Source organism: Tympanuchus pallidicinctus, unplaced genomic scaffold, assembly GCF_026119805.1.
Source record: "Tympanuchus pallidicinctus isolate F22 unplaced genomic scaffold, pur_lepc_1.0 scaffold30, whole genome shotgun sequence".
NCBI classification, from domain to species: Eukaryota; Metazoa; Chordata; class Aves; order Galliformes; family Phasianidae; genus Tympanuchus; species Tympanuchus pallidicinctus.
Window position 1 is genome coordinate 2,998,357 of NW_026294748.1, and position 15,800 is coordinate 3,014,156.

General features: G+C 44.6%; 1 long non-coding RNA gene across 13 annotated transcripts in view; it reads right to left on the reverse strand.

Annotated features, from left to right (window-relative positions):
- Positions 1-15,800, reverse strand: part of LOC128087645 (uncharacterized) — a 109,322-nt gene that overhangs the window by 38,701 nt on the left and 54,821 nt on the right. For 8 of the 13 annotated variants that reach the window (XR_008209915.1, XR_008209918.1, XR_008209924.1 and 5 more), the window contains 5 exons: positions 12,724-12,789; positions 12,047-12,159; positions 10,371-10,535; positions 8,271-9,775; positions 34-199 (listed from right to left, as the gene is read on the reverse strand). This is a non-coding gene — a long non-coding RNA (uncharacterized LOC128087645). Of the gene's footprint in view, positions 1-33; positions 200-2,906; positions 2,962-8,270; positions 9,776-10,370; positions 10,536-12,046; positions 12,160-12,723; positions 12,790-15,800 lie in introns of all 13 variants that reach the window. The other 5 variants (XR_008209921.1, XR_008209919.1, XR_008209925.1 and 2 more) reach the window with 5 other exon arrangements.

The following is a 15,800-nucleotide window of genomic DNA, read 5'->3' on the forward strand; positions in this document are numbered from 1 at the left end:
AGGCCCAGATTCAGCCCTCAGGATGCTACTCACAGAACTCAGAGTCACTCCAGGGAAGAGGCTGACTGATCACGGTGGTGATTCTACGACATCTGCAATGCACAGCACTGCTGTTGCCTTTGAATACAACTTCAGCCTCGCCTCAGCGATCCCTCCTTTGTGGTGGCATTCCTTTCTCATCCAGCTGCCAAAAGGAGATCTGAAATGAACATCATAAACATTGATTTTTTTTCCTGCTAAGCATCCAAAACCATATCCGAGATAAACAAACAAAGCAAAACACTTGGCCTGAACCATATTCTGGCTCCAAACAAATCTGGATAAGAAATTTGTGGTTGAGATCTGTCATATTAAACCCGCTGAAGTAAATCTATCTCAGATGTGTCCATTTCTGTGATTCCGGGGACCCAAAACATTCTGTGAGGTGAGTAACATCCTTTGCCATCATTCTGGATGTGACTCATGGGTAGGTCTGTGCCACAGGGTCAGGGACACCCCGGTTGTCTGTGAGAGCTAATCCAGACCCAGAAACACCAAGCAGCATGTAGGAAGACCCATGTAGATTTTACATGGGCAGTCCAGTTTCTGGAATCAGAGCATCTCTGCGACCCTGTGTCAGGACTAGCTTTGGGATCTATTCTGCCCCAAGGACATGCCCTTAGGCCTGGGCACATCTCACTTACCTTTAGGAACCTGCCTGAAGTGCCTCAGGTGAGAGACATCCCCAAGGCACTCATGCAATCAACAGCCAGAGGTACCTTTGGAGATGCCAATCTCTCATATTAGCTACAATGCCTTAGGGCAGTTCAAGCCCAATGATCTAAGCCAGCCTCAGATCCAGCTTTCCTTTGTGCCGTTATCCTGGCAGTTGTTTGGCTTCTGCCCAAAAATGGAGCACCTTAGGGATCTCGCATCACAGCCCAAGCTTTCCAAATAGCATTATCTGCAAAGCTGTAAGGACGCATGTGGATCATCAGTTCTCACACAGAGCATCTTTCCTTCCCATCGATTTTCCATCATTGCTCTGACTTCCAGGAAACACAAGGGATTTCCTGTGGCACGTGGGACTCGATGGCAGCACTCTGCTAAAACCAAAGATGACGAGAGGCTGCAGAGCTCCAAACATGCTGCACCTTGCACTCGTAGCCTCCACCGAGTTGAACTTTTCCCTAAAAAGAACCAATGAACGCTGGACAGCCCCACAGCAATTCCTCATCTGCTCTGGAGCAGAGTAGTCCATCACTATGGTGATACAACATTAAAGGGTTGGGTCCAAAATGCTTTTCTGGCAGGAAGATGCATGCACCAGGCCAGGGTTGGGGATGCCAGGCGAGCTGCCTGTAACTCTGGAGGAGATGCTCCAGGCTTACCCCAGCGTCACTGAGATTAGCCCTGGCCCACAGCCTTTGAGGACAGCTCCATCCTGGCAGGCAGATGGCTCGCCTTCTAATTTGGAGGGGCTGAATGACTTTCCAAACCTTTGATTCCTGACTGATGTATTCACTTCAGGAGACACAAAAGTACAAAATCTCAGCATGGAGTGACTCCCGTGCTTTCTTTTTCCTTCCTTCCCACCCCCCCTGTGCCTTGTCTTTTCTTTTCTTCTCTCCCTGGACAGTTTTATAATTTTGGCTTGCAGCCAGAATGTCTGTCCTTATTAGCTTGGGCTGGCTGTGAAACACCTGCAGCCCATTATAGCGGGAGGATGAAAAAAAGTCAACTGTCATAGGTAAAGTAATGACCACTTATTTCTTTGTTTTAACATACTAAAGGGACATTCGAGAAGGGAAGGCAAAAATGACATAGCTTCCCCATCATGCCTGACACTGACTGGACTCAATTGAAGACACTGGGTCATATTTTTATCTGATAAGTGGCTCCAACAAACAGTAATACCTTCACACCAGTGAGGATCCCAGTTTATTCAATGTGACAAGCACTTGGTGCATTTGAATAGTGTCTTGCACACCTTTTTTTAATTTATGTCTTTATTATGACCTAAATAGGCATTAAGAAGAAACTTCCCTCTGGGCAGGTTATAACTAGACTGCCTATGCCATTTCCCTCTAATATCCCAGCTGCAAATACTGCCAGCTCTAGCCAAGCCTCCTTAATGGCAGCACAAAAGGGCTGTGGGAAGGGACAGATGTGTCCAAGACCCACTGGCCACTGCCTCTACCAGCAGGGCTGCAAGAGTGACCAGGGTACAGACAGGGACATTGCCCAGTGTATCACTACAGGCTTTGGAGTTACACCTTTTACAGCAAACACAGAAATTGCTTTCACAACCTAGGCACAGGGCAGCACTGGGGAGCCAGTCACAGGCAGTATTTACTCACCCAGCTCCCAGCCTGCAGAGCTCCACCTTATCCCAAAGTCCTGCTAACTGACCCTGAAGACCCACTGGTTGTAGGTCTGCACTATCCATCTGGAGAAGAAATGAGCCCTACTCACAATTACAAAGCTGTGTTGGTGCTCAGGGATGGCTCTTACTCTGTCCTTAATTCCCGATGAGATGCAGACAGCAAGGAGATCAAAACATCCTTCTGAATCCCCATTGTTTAGCAGTGCCACAAAAAGTATATGTGCCTATATTGAAGGAAAGGGCACAACCAGACCTCCTGCTATAGATGCCTAACTAAAGCTGCATGCATCTGAACAGCCAGAGAGATAGGGGCTGGCGGGACATCTAGAGGTCTAAATAATTTATCATGCTCCTGAACTCTGAGAACAAAGTACACAGGCTAAATGCAGCTCCAAGAGTTTTGCTGCTGGCAGCAGACTCACTCTCAAAGGACTACATGGTATTTCAATCCCAGCTGCCCATTCAGTGAAAATGCCACAGTCATGATGTTAAGAGACCCAAGGTTCCTTCCAAAACTTTGCTGTATTTTAATCAAACTTACTTGCCTAGCTGCAAGGCAGTTGAGACATTTACCCCAGCAGCTCATGTTTTCTGTTCTGCATCCAGTGGAGTGCAGCCACAGGAAAGAAAAAAAAAGAGATGAAATATTTGTCACCACAAGGGATTCTGCCAAATACTCCCAACTGCTCTCCTGGAGCATGGAAACACAATTCTGCTGTTGCACACAGGTTTGACTATTTGCATTTTTAATAATTCAAGAGTTTAATTAGTATCATGGCCTTAATCAGAAGCTGAAAATACAGCTGAAGTCATCAGAGCTTAATTAGTTTAAAAAAAAAAAATACTGCACTCTGAAAACATCTTTAACATGAAGGTCTGTCCTTAGCTTGGTGACTTAGGGTTCAGATGAGCAGAACCTGTTGTTTCTTGTTCCCTGGATCAGTATAACTGAGGATAACTCAAAATCCCTCAACAATACAAACTCAAATCAGGTGCCTTCCCCTCTTTCTTCCCACAAACTGCCCTAAGGACTCAGGAAAAACTGATCAGATTGAAGAGAACCTCTGGGTTCATCCCGCAAACTGCATGTGAATTTCCCCTGAACAGGAAACAAACACTATTAGCAAAAATACCAACAAGCATCACTGGATCTTCACTCACGTGGGCAGGAACGCTGCCTTGAGAGCAACGACTCCGTACAGCCAGCAAAATCACTGCTCAGCAGTGGGACCACGGAAGCTACCCTGTGCAGGAGCTCACAGTGCTCCCTTGCAGCCCCAGATGGGTGCTGTAGCACTGCAGGTCTGGTGCAAGGGATGGAAGTGGTCTGCTGGGCATTGACCACCAACATGGGGCTGAGGGAATCTCAACCCCTGGCAACAGCCATCCATTTTCTCACCAGACAGATTGATAGCATTGTACAGGACATCCTGGATGAACTTTTTCAAACAATATGTGATTTAATGGTGGGATTCATCACCACCCAATGCTGTGGAGGCCAAATATATAAACAAGTTCAAAAATGGATTAGCAAAACTCATGCAAGATAGGTCAATCATAGACAATTAAATATGGTAGTCCGGATGCAACTTCCAGTTCAGGAAGTTAGTCAGCCTAATGCCCTTCCACCTCTGATTTACTTGTAAAAAGGAAGCCTGAAAAATTCTCCTGATGCCAAAACTGTCCCTCGGCTCCAAGCATTAACTACAATCACAATATACTCTTTTTTATTTGGCAGGGGGAGGGGATTACATTTTCGTTCAGTAATGATATTACAACATGCTATCTATCTCCCTCTGCAGCTCCTGGACCTCTGTGTAACCTCCCATCTCCCTGTCCCCCTAGGAATATCACAAATAAATTAGTGAAATTTACTGGAAGGTGATAGCAATCACAGATACTGCTAAATTCCATTTAGCAAGGAATAAGGAATCCAATCATTTATGTACATAGGAGAGGTCTGAGTGGATCGTACTGTTAAAACATTCTGTCCTTCAGAGTAATGCACCAGAGGAAGGTGCTGGAAAGCCAGGATGGAAAAAATATGAGCTGGTTTGTCCCCAAGGAAAGTTCTAACTTCAGGACAGTTAGTGCTTGATTTATTCCCTGACACATGCTTGCACAGAGGCTAATTTTATACATATACACAAAATACACACAGAGTACATCGCACACCGTGATGCTGCGTATCCCCGTTCCCTTTGGATCCTGTTGAACTCCCACAGGACCCAAAGAGCAGCTCACAGCACAGGTTATCTGCTCTCCATCCAGCAGCCCTCCTACCTGCTGCACTTCTACTCACTCTCTCCTTTTTGAGAGTGTTTTGGGGTGTTGCTGGAGAGCAAAGGACAAGATGACAAATGAGCTAACACACAGCAACGGAATGTAAGTGAGTCTCAGCTATTTTTAATTAAGAAGCGATGACAGCTGGCTAAATTCCCTGACACTGCAGTTAAAGGCTCCCTGACCCAGACATCATTGGACACTCTCCTATGACCAGTATATATTGGTCCCGACGGTGCTTCTATTATTGTCCCCGCCGTCTCGACAGATGCAGGACTAACAAAATCTATGTCTATTACCAGCATGCAAATAGTGAGATAGAAGTGTGAATGCTTATGAGCCAGAGGAGGCAGCAGGTGAGAGGAGGACAATGAAGGTCATTTTCAAGGGAGTGCTGAAAGTGCCGATGTTTGGCTTTCAATAAATGTTCAGAAGGTTTAGACAAATTTAACTGCCATTTTCATTTTCGGTTGGTTAAACCAATGATGGATTGACCATGAGAGAGGCAGAGAGACAGAAAGAACAGTCCCTGCTGTAAGGCAGATAAAAGATAAGAGGTAAGGCAGCATGATCTGCAGACTGACTTCTCTCAGCCCACAGATCACAGGGAGGGCTCCACAGAGAAAGCTTATCTTCTCATTGCCAGACCAAAGAACCCAGCAGCCTGGTAAGGGAATCTGGATTTGAAGGCTAGGGATACACCTGACTTTATACAAGGATTCTTTAACGGAGCTGAGAACACAACAGCTCTGTTAGTCCAGCTCCCACTACCACAACAGGCTGCCTATCCTGCAGTGCAACGATACACCATGAAGCTCATGCTAGGCAAGGTGTCAGCCCTGCACTGCTTTAGCTGTCTTGAAAAGATGTCAAAGGAAGATACCAACCACAAAAAGACAATACAAAACTCACTCACTTACTCAGGGCTTGCATGGGCAATGAATCCAGCATGAGATCACTTTACCTTGAGCTCATTAGTTGGTTTCGGTAGGACAGACAAAGAAAAGATGCCCTTCTATCCTCTCCAAAGGAGAGAAAGGGGTAAACTGGCAGGCACGTCAAAGTCAAACAAATCACGTACAAACTTGGCATGAGCAAGACAAATAGATTAAGGAACATCATCAGGAACTTTCCAGTATGGTTGCACAGTGGGAGGGGGAAAGAGATGCTTTCTGCTGTTGCTAAGACCGTTCCCCCAGCCTTACTCTCTCCCAACCCAATCCACGGGTGTTCTCCTCCCATTGGCTCACCAGCTGCATCGAATGATCATGACAGGTTTTCGTCCTCCTCGCCCTATTGGCTTCTGCCTATGGCCTATTATCAGGGGAGAGCAAATCAGACACGTAATCAATAGTTTGCGAGAAGGAACAGGGCTGCACGATGCTACATTTGCATGAAATCTCTTGCTGCTATGCCTCTGCATTCAGATAAGCACAGATCAGCTGCATCAGCTGCGCTCGCAGAGGTGAGCGTAGATGGCAGACGGACAGCAAAGCAGCACTGCAGTGAGCTGCCAAGGAAAGGCAGCACTGAATGCTCCAGTCCTGCTCTACAGAAGGTAAGCCAGTGTGAATCAAAGACCACGAGCATCCTGCCCCAGCACCAATCCAGATGTATGCAGAAAACTTTTTGGTGGCCCGCCTGAACTAGTATTCTCAGCTTGGGTGCCCCTCAGGGCAATGAGCTGCAAGAATAACAAGAAGGTGCATAGCAGGGGAGAGATCTTCCCTGTAGTGCCATAAGTGATGCCCTCTCCTGCAGGAATGTATGAAAATGCTTTGTTTGAAGGCCTCCAGAAGCGTTCTGGGGTGGACACACAGCATGGAAGCAATCCATAAAGCCACGGGCAGCTTTCCTGTCCAGATACAGGATGATGTGTGACAAGTCAGCCTCCACAGCCTTGGTCACCACTGGCCTGCAGACAGGGAGACATGGGAACAGTGGTTTCTTCATCTTGCAGCTACAAAAACACTTTATTAGGCAGAAAAGCACAGCAGCATGGGATGGTTTCCAGTCCCACCACAGCCCAGGTCAAGGCCTGGAACAAGAAGAGGCAGATGAGTTGCAATCAGTTTCCAACTATAAGTAATGCTGCCTTGAACCGACAGCACATGTCTGAAACACCCATGTAAAACAACCAGATGTTGCCAATGGCTTTAAAACCAACCACAAAATAAAACAACTTATTAAGGATGGGAACCTCAGACACCAGGAGATCAAGTGCATCACCAAGTTAACTAGTGAACAGCCCCAGCCTTCCAGCTTTAAATTCCCTGATCAAATATCCCCAGGCACGTTGGGACACCAGGGAACAACAGCCCTTTGGCTATTTTCTTTTGCCACACAGGTGACTCAGTATCCGGACTACAGAAGGAAAACTGGTGTTTCTTTTTCTGTCCAGGACCGCAAGTGACTGACAGCAGAAGGAGCTCAGTCCAGCTTCCAGCCTGCTCCTAACAGAAGAACACACAGCTAAAAGAGGCTGGGGAACCCAGCAAACCCATCCACTGTGGTTGGACATATGCACAATCAATGTACATACACAGTTCTTTTTGTCCTTTACAATAAGCAGGTTCATTTAGGAAGAGTTATAACTTAAGACTGTTACAACATAATACAACTATGAGGCAAGACAGGAAAATGTTCTCTGGAAATTTCCATTTTTTTTTTTACTGGGGGAGCAGTTGGACAAAATACATTGGATCAGTTAAAAAAAAAAAATAAGTTTTTGACCTGAATTCATTCATATTTCTGACATCCATGGGGACGGTTTCTTCAACACAAGATGGACCTTGAAGTTAGAAGGAAGAAAGAGAAAAGAGCCCGTCTAATGATCAGGTTCAAACCCCTACTTGATCTCACTCTGTAAGGACCTTGAATTAGGTCTGCAATTACCTATTTGGCTTCAAGTATTTTGGGATCTCTCTCCAGCTGATATGGTCTAAGTTTCATCCTAAGGCAGAACAGGAAGAATGTACTGAGTTCTCAAAAACGTTCATGACTTTGGACAAATACATTACATTCAGCTTCAAAACAACTCTGTTCTCTTTTTGATCTTATGTAATAGTCTAGATGTCTGTGTTTTGATTCCTCCCAATTGTGCACTCAAACTGGTACAGAGCTCCATGAAAGAAAGTTAATGGGCTGGAAGGAAATGTACACTTTTTTTCTCTCTCTAAACCATGTGCCTCTTTCCAGAGAAGAAAAGCATGAAATTTAGCAACAACTGAGCTGATAAAACAAACTCAAATAAGAACTCCTATCGCAGGCTGAGTCTGCTTCAGCCACTCGAGAAGACAGAACCGATGAACGAAGCCTTGTAGATCAATAAAAACCTCTTAAATAAAATGAGAGCTCTTCTGGACTAATTCAAGAAGCATCCTACAATGAAAAAAAATTCTGTCCCTGACAGCCTGGGATCAGACTTCTTTTCTACTTACTCTTAGTGTCTACGCAACAGCATTTATCTGAACCAATTAGACTCCTACCAGGAACATGTAGGAAATACTCTGCACAAAGGGGAAGCTGGCATATTCCAACCTGTGTTGCTTTGACTGTTATGGTGATCAGTTCCCTTTTGATTGAGCCCTCCACCACCTAAGTAGAAAGCGTTCTCCCTTACCTGGAAATGCATTCAGTCCTGAATGGCCTTGTTGGTGAGTCTGCAACAAGAAAAAAGGATGGATGCGCATTTCTTCACCCCCACCAGGCAGCAGGCTCAGCCTAGGGGAGCAACAATAAGAAACATTTGGATATAAGCCTAATGGATGAGCAGACAGCAAACATAGGGAAGGAAATAAAGCCTCTACGCCTTTCCCAGGGATACAGAGTGCTCAGACACCTTCTGCTGTTTGTGTCCCACAGCAATACTGAGACATTCTGCACAGCCCCAGTGGCCGCACGCAGCACTGCTGGCAAAGGAAACAAAGCTGGAGCTCACTGCTGTTCACACCCCAGTCCTGCTCATGGTATGTCTGTTTCTGGCTCACCACTTGGACCTCAAGGCTTTCAGGCTGCCATTTACCAGCAGTCTGGCATAGCTGGCAAAGGAGGAGGAGTCAAGAAAACCCGCTGTGAGCCAAAAGGTTTTGTTCAAATTCATTTTTCAACTTTTCATTTTGAAATGTCTGCGTAATTCCCAGCACCTCTCTTTTCAGATTTGTCTCACTTCAAAGCACCCTGGAATGTCACTGTTCTTCTAATTTTTGTTTCAAAGAAAAACTATTTTCTGTATGCACTTCAGAATTTTTACAATCCAAGAATACAGCCATCCTTTCTTAGTATGTTGTGTAACTGTTCATGAAGGATTTCAACTTCTGTCTTTATCTGCTTCTGGTTTGTTTCCCAGCTTCATTTCATTGGTACAATATCAGAAGGAGTTCACGTTATTAATAAAGCCAAACCACAAGAATACATCTTGCAACTGCTCTATTTCTCTGATGCCAAAGGCTAGTAAAGGGTCTCCAAACATCATTTTCAACTTTTAATTGTTCTATGCAAGGTAACTCAATGTTACTAGTCCTGTTTTGCTATGAAACAGAGGCACAGAAGAGTGATAAGAACAGTCCCAGGCCATAAAATAAGTAGAAAAAGACAACCAAACCCTGAGTCCTGATCCACAGCCTCCTGCTCCGTCCCAGTGGACCACATTCTTTCCTATGACTACTAAAAATATTGGGGTCTTCTGTGAACCAGACTACGATGCTAATTTTTGAGGTGAAACGAGCTGCCCAGCATGGGAAACCACAGAAGAGAATATAATCCTCTCAACTTCCTGAACCATTGTACAATAAACACCTTCAGAACTGGTTTCCCCCAGAGACACCTGTATTTTAGGAACAGATAAGAAATGACACGTGCATATACATAGTCACGTTTTCTTTCTGTTGTTGTTTACACACACATGGAGTCAACAGGCACAAAAATAAAATACATGTGTGAATATTAAATACACGTCCCTCTGTATCAAAGTTACTACAATCAGAAGGAAGTTTGACTCAGCACGGTCTGAAAAAACGCAAAGAAGCACAAGAGCCAGCAAATCCTGAGCCCAAACCCAAGATCCAAGATATGACTCACCAGGTCGTCAGGAGCAACTCAATACTTTCACTGCCTTGGTTTCCCCAGCTGTAAAACAGAGCTAATTACACCACAGCACAGCTGTGGGAATGAGCTGCCTGCTCTGTGCACAGTGCTTCAGGCACAGAAAATGCAAAGATCTGCTCGAATGAGAGCAAGGAGCCAAAGCACTTCCTTCAAGATGCCTTTCTCCAGCAGTCGCACCTGCCCACAAAACGCCTGAGCTTCCCACGTGTCCATTGGTCACAGCTTTATGCCCTTCCCTCAACACGTGCCACCACAAAACCTGGCTACCTCTCCATTATGTAGGAATGGAATGTTGTTTCCAACAATTATATTTCTATAACTGAAGTGCTACGTAAGCCCAGAGTGCCTTTGGTACCAATGCCAGTGGCTCTCATGAATGCCACCTCTTCAAAATAAGTCAGCTAACAAGTTTCCAGGCTCATTTGTTTTGAGTGACAGATTGACAAACATGGTCTCCTCCACTTTCTTCTTTTTTACAAACAGCTTTTTATATCTCATACCCCAAAATAAGCCCTGACCCAGCTGCACCGCCATGTTAAACAGTAATTACTCTATATAAAGCTGACCGAATGGGAATATTTGTGGGACAGAGGAATGGAATTATTTTAGGACTTACACAAACTCTCTCTGGGAGTGGCGAGGCTGGCTGTGGGCAATGCGGTGTACCTAAGAAACAAGTGGACACAGGAAGGTTTTTGCTTCTTCTTCCAGGCCTCCATTAAAACACACTAGCTGACATTAAACCACTTTCCCAAATTTCTGCTCAGGTGAAATGATAAAACTAAAAAAATAAAAATAAAAAATGCACATTAATGTTTAATCCTGGCTACATTAAGGATGCACTCATCGTCTTTTGGGCACGTTTGGGCCCACTCAGTTGTTGCTGCTCTTAGAGGAACCATCAGTACACCAACCCCTTCCACTCTCAAATACTCAGAGCATCATTTCCAAGGACATAAGTTGAAGCAGGTGAGAGCTTGCAAACAGAACTGCTCTCATCTGGGGCATGGCCTGCCTTGTAGGAGGGTGGGGATCTCTATGGGGAATTCTAGAGGAGGCTGACAGAGCCTACAGAGTGGCAATGCTCAGTTCAACAAACCTGCAGAAATTAGTAGCATGCCATTCTGGTGCAAGAGGCAGTTTTCCAGTTTCCAAAATATCCCTCCTCCTTATGTCATAGTAAAAAAGTGTAAAAACAGAAAGTGGTTTAGCAAATAGGAACATTGCAATTCAAAATAGAATCAGAGAGGATTAGAGCAAATACCCAGACTGTTCTAACTTGTGTTTACGGTCCAAATACTGTACCAGTTCTTGTTATTTTCAGGGCTTTCTTCCTGTGTTGTAACATTCTCTCTGGGATTAAACTTGGCCCATACTACATGTGACTCATCTGACTGCAAGTCCTTGGGCATGTGCTGCAGGTTTGGTTGCTGCTCATCACCAGCAACCCATCCTACAACTTCAGAGCCCAATGCAACACGTTACACTGGGGCTTTTGCTGAAGGGGTAGGAAGAAAATGACAGCATCTCCCTAAGGCTAGATTTTCATGCTTAATTAAGGGCTTCAAAAATAAGTCAGTTTTCTGAGCAGGATGGTGGGTAAAAAATTAAAGAAAGTGAGTTTTTAATGATTTCAGTGAAACATGAGCCCATTTTCTAGTCAGTGTGCACCCTTGCAGCCAGGGATTTCAAGCTAAAAATTTGTTGCTATGGAATTTGTGTTATCTGCAGCACGGAGCACTGCTGATGGCCAAGCTAATCCCAGGTGGCACTCCTCTGCCTTCACTGATGTAAAACAGATTCACTGCTTTCAGGTTTGCCTTTCATTCTACCTGACTTTCTTTCTTCCAGAAGATAAGTCCTTTTTCTGTTCCTGCTTCTGATTAGTTCTTTGTGTTACCTCTACATGATGCTATTCTTCAATACTGAACCTAACCTGCTGCTCTTCATTTTCTGTCTGTAACCTGCACAAGCACCAGCACCCCACCAAAACTCCCCTCTGACACAGTATTGCCTTCAGATTTAGTGTGAAATTCACAGGTGAGCTCAATTTTAGCTGTAACGAGGCACAAGATGTGGCAGGAGCTAACTGAAAGAATAAGAATTCAAAGAATAGAAACGGGGAAAAAATCAACTATGCAGAAGCAATGGATCTGTGAGCCTAGCAACAGGCTAAAAGGTTTTCTAGCTCTTAATTATCACTTCAGATCACAATTAGCAAAGGTCTTCCAACAGAGGGGAGGAAAAAAAAAAAAGAAATCACTTCCATTGACTGAATGCTGAATATCTCACCTGAAAGCAGATCCCCTGAGGTTGTTTTGCCAGTGGAAAGGAGCAACCATGAACTAGGAAAGCAGCTTCTGTTGTCTGGTTCAGAGAAAGGACTTCACCAGTGCTGACAGATCCTGAAAGAGAAGGAAATTCACACTCAGTAGTGGAATTAGATGTGATCTCCACATTTTCCTGAGCCGTTGACTGCTGCAGAATTCAGCACTGCTCACATGCTGAACGTTTGATATCTGCCTAAACAGAGCAGTGAGTCCAGGCCTGGAGAATGCAGGTAACATTGGTACAGCACATTCCACCCTCAGTAATTTTGCAGATAATGCCTTGCTGGGAGGAAGTACTGCACACCAAGTTGGGAGGAAGCTCTGACGTGCCTGGGGGAAGGAAGGCCTGATGCAGGGATGCAGACAGGCTGCATGGTTGGGCTGAGGCCAGCTGTAGGAGGTTCAACAAGACCAAGTGCCAACTTTCAGATTCACTCTCTTAATGCTGACAGTGCTGACTGAGCACAACTCCGTGCTCAAACTTCTACTTTCATTGTTTGTGACCAGACTCATGTGCACGTCGCTCTCAATCTCTTCTATTTTGAAGCTGTGATTCCACAGCCCTCCTTTAAAAACAATCAAATGATCACAATGTAGGAATTAAAGACACTTAAACAGAATTAGGGAAAATAAACATACATGCCTTCTGTGCTGGGTTGCTGTAAAACTCACTGCTTTATTCCTTCTCTCTCAGCCAACGTTCACCTATGTGGGACAAAATATTACATTTAGTTGCTTACCAACACTTTCTAAATAGCACTGAATCTCTTACACGGGTACTTTGTGCTGTAACACTGAACGATGGGGCTGACAGAGCTACAGCTAACAGCTCTCAAACAGCTGGTCTGTATTCTGAATTAAAATGTAAGAAATAAATAAAAAAGAAGAAAAGAAAAAAAAGCTGCAACAGCAAAAGTCTGAGTTGTGCCAAAGTCGATTAACTCCCAAATCCCATCCGTGAGAGATGCAGCTCCTGCAGTGCCAGCAGTGCAGCCTTGTCTTACAGAACCTTTATACAAATATGGTGCAGAACACTGTACAAATATTCATCACTTAATTTCAACAATAACTGAGGCAGGTAGGGGATCACTAACAGTACTCCTGGTTTTACAGAAGGGAGAGGATTGTCTAAGGTAAATCAGTAAGGAACAACAAGAACTCCAAAGCATCCTCTTATCTCTGAGAAAACACATGGTTTGTTTACAAATAAAAACATCTTGGACCCAAAGCCAAGTGAAGTTTGAAGATTTGAAAACAAAATCATTAGCAGACTTCAGCTCACACTCCGCTAGAAATGTGACTCAGCTTAAGAATCCATTTCAACTATAAACTGTTCTCCCTGTTCTGTTATTGTTCTCCTGTGACATCAAAGCAGAATTTCCTTCGTTACAGCTCTGATCTTAATTAATGCCCTTGGTAGTTAGGTACTAATTAAATAAAAGTACTGATACAGACTCTAGGTAAAGCAAGGCATGCCAGTACTAAGAGGGCAAACTGCCCGGCATCGAGTACTAGTGACAGAGCTGCAAATACAACATCAGAGCCCAAACTCATCTTCTGTCGCCTTTTAGACCTCTGATGATGTCCCAGAGAGGAAAATACGAACAGAACCTCTGCTTAGGCTTCTTTCTACCTGTAGCAGAGCTCCATGCACGGAAGGAGTGCAATCACACGGGGCCAGATGTTCAGCACATCAAAATCCATCAACGCCAGTGCCTAAAGTGAAGCTATGCCAATTTACATCAGTTGACAGTGTGACCTATATAACGAAAACTTGCTTGAAGCAGCTAAGGAATATAACCTTGATTTATTCCAAATACATTATATTTAACGCTGTCACTTTTCTCTTTCATGCCAACATGCAAGCGCAGGAGACAGACACATTTGGATCCTCTCAGCTGGGAATCGTGTTCTTGCAGCACTCCTAGATGATGCACATACTGTCTCTATTTGTGTTCACCCTTTCAGATGGCATGGTGCCCATGAAAAAGCTGATTAGCGCTTGCCCTGGGCTATCAAGGCAAGGCAATGGTATGTTTAGATCAGCAAACTGTATAACAATATAAATGTCATCTCTTCTACTAGAAGCTTTGGCAGTATTTGCATCTTGTACTTCGTTGCATGTATGTGCCAAAAAGAAACCCAAGGACACACAAGAAAGACAGGCATGGGATTCACCAGCCCTCCTTATTGCCAAAACACGCTGTACAGCAGTGGGTGCCTCATTAATCCCCAAAGACCATCTACTGGGTGTCAGATTGTATGTAACATGAGCACTACTGGTACATATACATACAGCCTTTTTTGTTCAGCCAGGCTCACAAGCAGAAAATGAACCACAAACAGTGTGTCTGGCACAGTTCAAGACACGATCTGTACACTTGCCCAGAAAAGATGGCATTCAGCCTAAACAGAATAGCCCTGGGTGGTTGTGCAACATCTCTGCTGCTGGGGCAAACTGTAGCAATACCTAGCAGATACAATGGATAATGGGCTGAGGACACTGAGTGTGGGACACTACTGGAGTGCACGCCAGGCCTTTAATGGCCTGGCACTCATTAGCGTTTGATTGTTACTGGAGACCTATATGACATGAAATTATGGTCTCTCTCCAATTCCTGGTGAGCGAATGTCAGCACCATTATCACAGTAAGCATCCATCTTAGCCATCTTACCAAAGAAGCCAAGGGCAGAATGGGAAGAAAGGCTGATCTATGTCTCATTGTCAGCGCAGGGGGCTTTCCAGGACAGAGCTGGGGTGAGCTAGCAGGGTTTGGAACTGCTGCCTTCCTAAGTCCTACTGAATTGCGCAGCAGACAGGACAGGATGCAATAAGATACAACGCAGCAAAGATGTAACAGAAGAGAGAGAATGCAGACAAAGGTAGGAAAGGCGATTCTGCGATTGGGCAGAAAATTGTCACAGAATGACACACTGAAGGGATAGCAGAACAACACACCAGATCATCAGAAACAGCACTGTCAATACGTAACTCATCAGGACACTGCAGCAAACACAAGGAACGTGCTCTGCAGTTCACATGTTGTTCAACCAGTAAGGAGCAAAGCAGTTGCATTGAAGCCAAGCCCCAACCTTCCATGTCCACGCACCCTGCAGTCTCAGGCACTGCTCTCAGCACTCTGGGGGCACCCCAACAGTTTCCTCCTCCAGCAAACCAAGAGCTTTCCACATGCTTTGTAGGAACTGACAACCGAATGCTTTATCTTGACCACTGATGGCTGTCATTTGCTTTCTCAGTGTTAGACTTTCATGACAAACACCTGAACCAACAGCCCTTCAGGAGTGCCCATCTCTGAGATGCCCTTCGTTGCTCTGTGTAACTGCATGGAATCTCTGTTTCGTTGCACAAGGGCTGGTGTTTCTGAACCACAGCACGGACTGTAGGAGCACAGAGTGACCCTCTAAGCAGATTATGCAAAGTGTCACTTAGCATTAAACCTCTATTTGGAAATGAGAGTTTTTTATTCTTAGCTATGCTAACAAAAATCAGAAAAGATACTTTGGATTTCTGATATCAAAATGGAGCCTTCAGCTTTCTGAGAACCCTTAGTCATGCCCTGACTCTATTGCATATCTTTCAGAAATTCCTATTTACACCGCTTTATGTTGGCTACTTCTTTTATTTCTGCAAAGAGAGATCTGTCTGACCTGCTTTGTCTGATAACCAATACCCAGATGCATTACACTTAGATTGC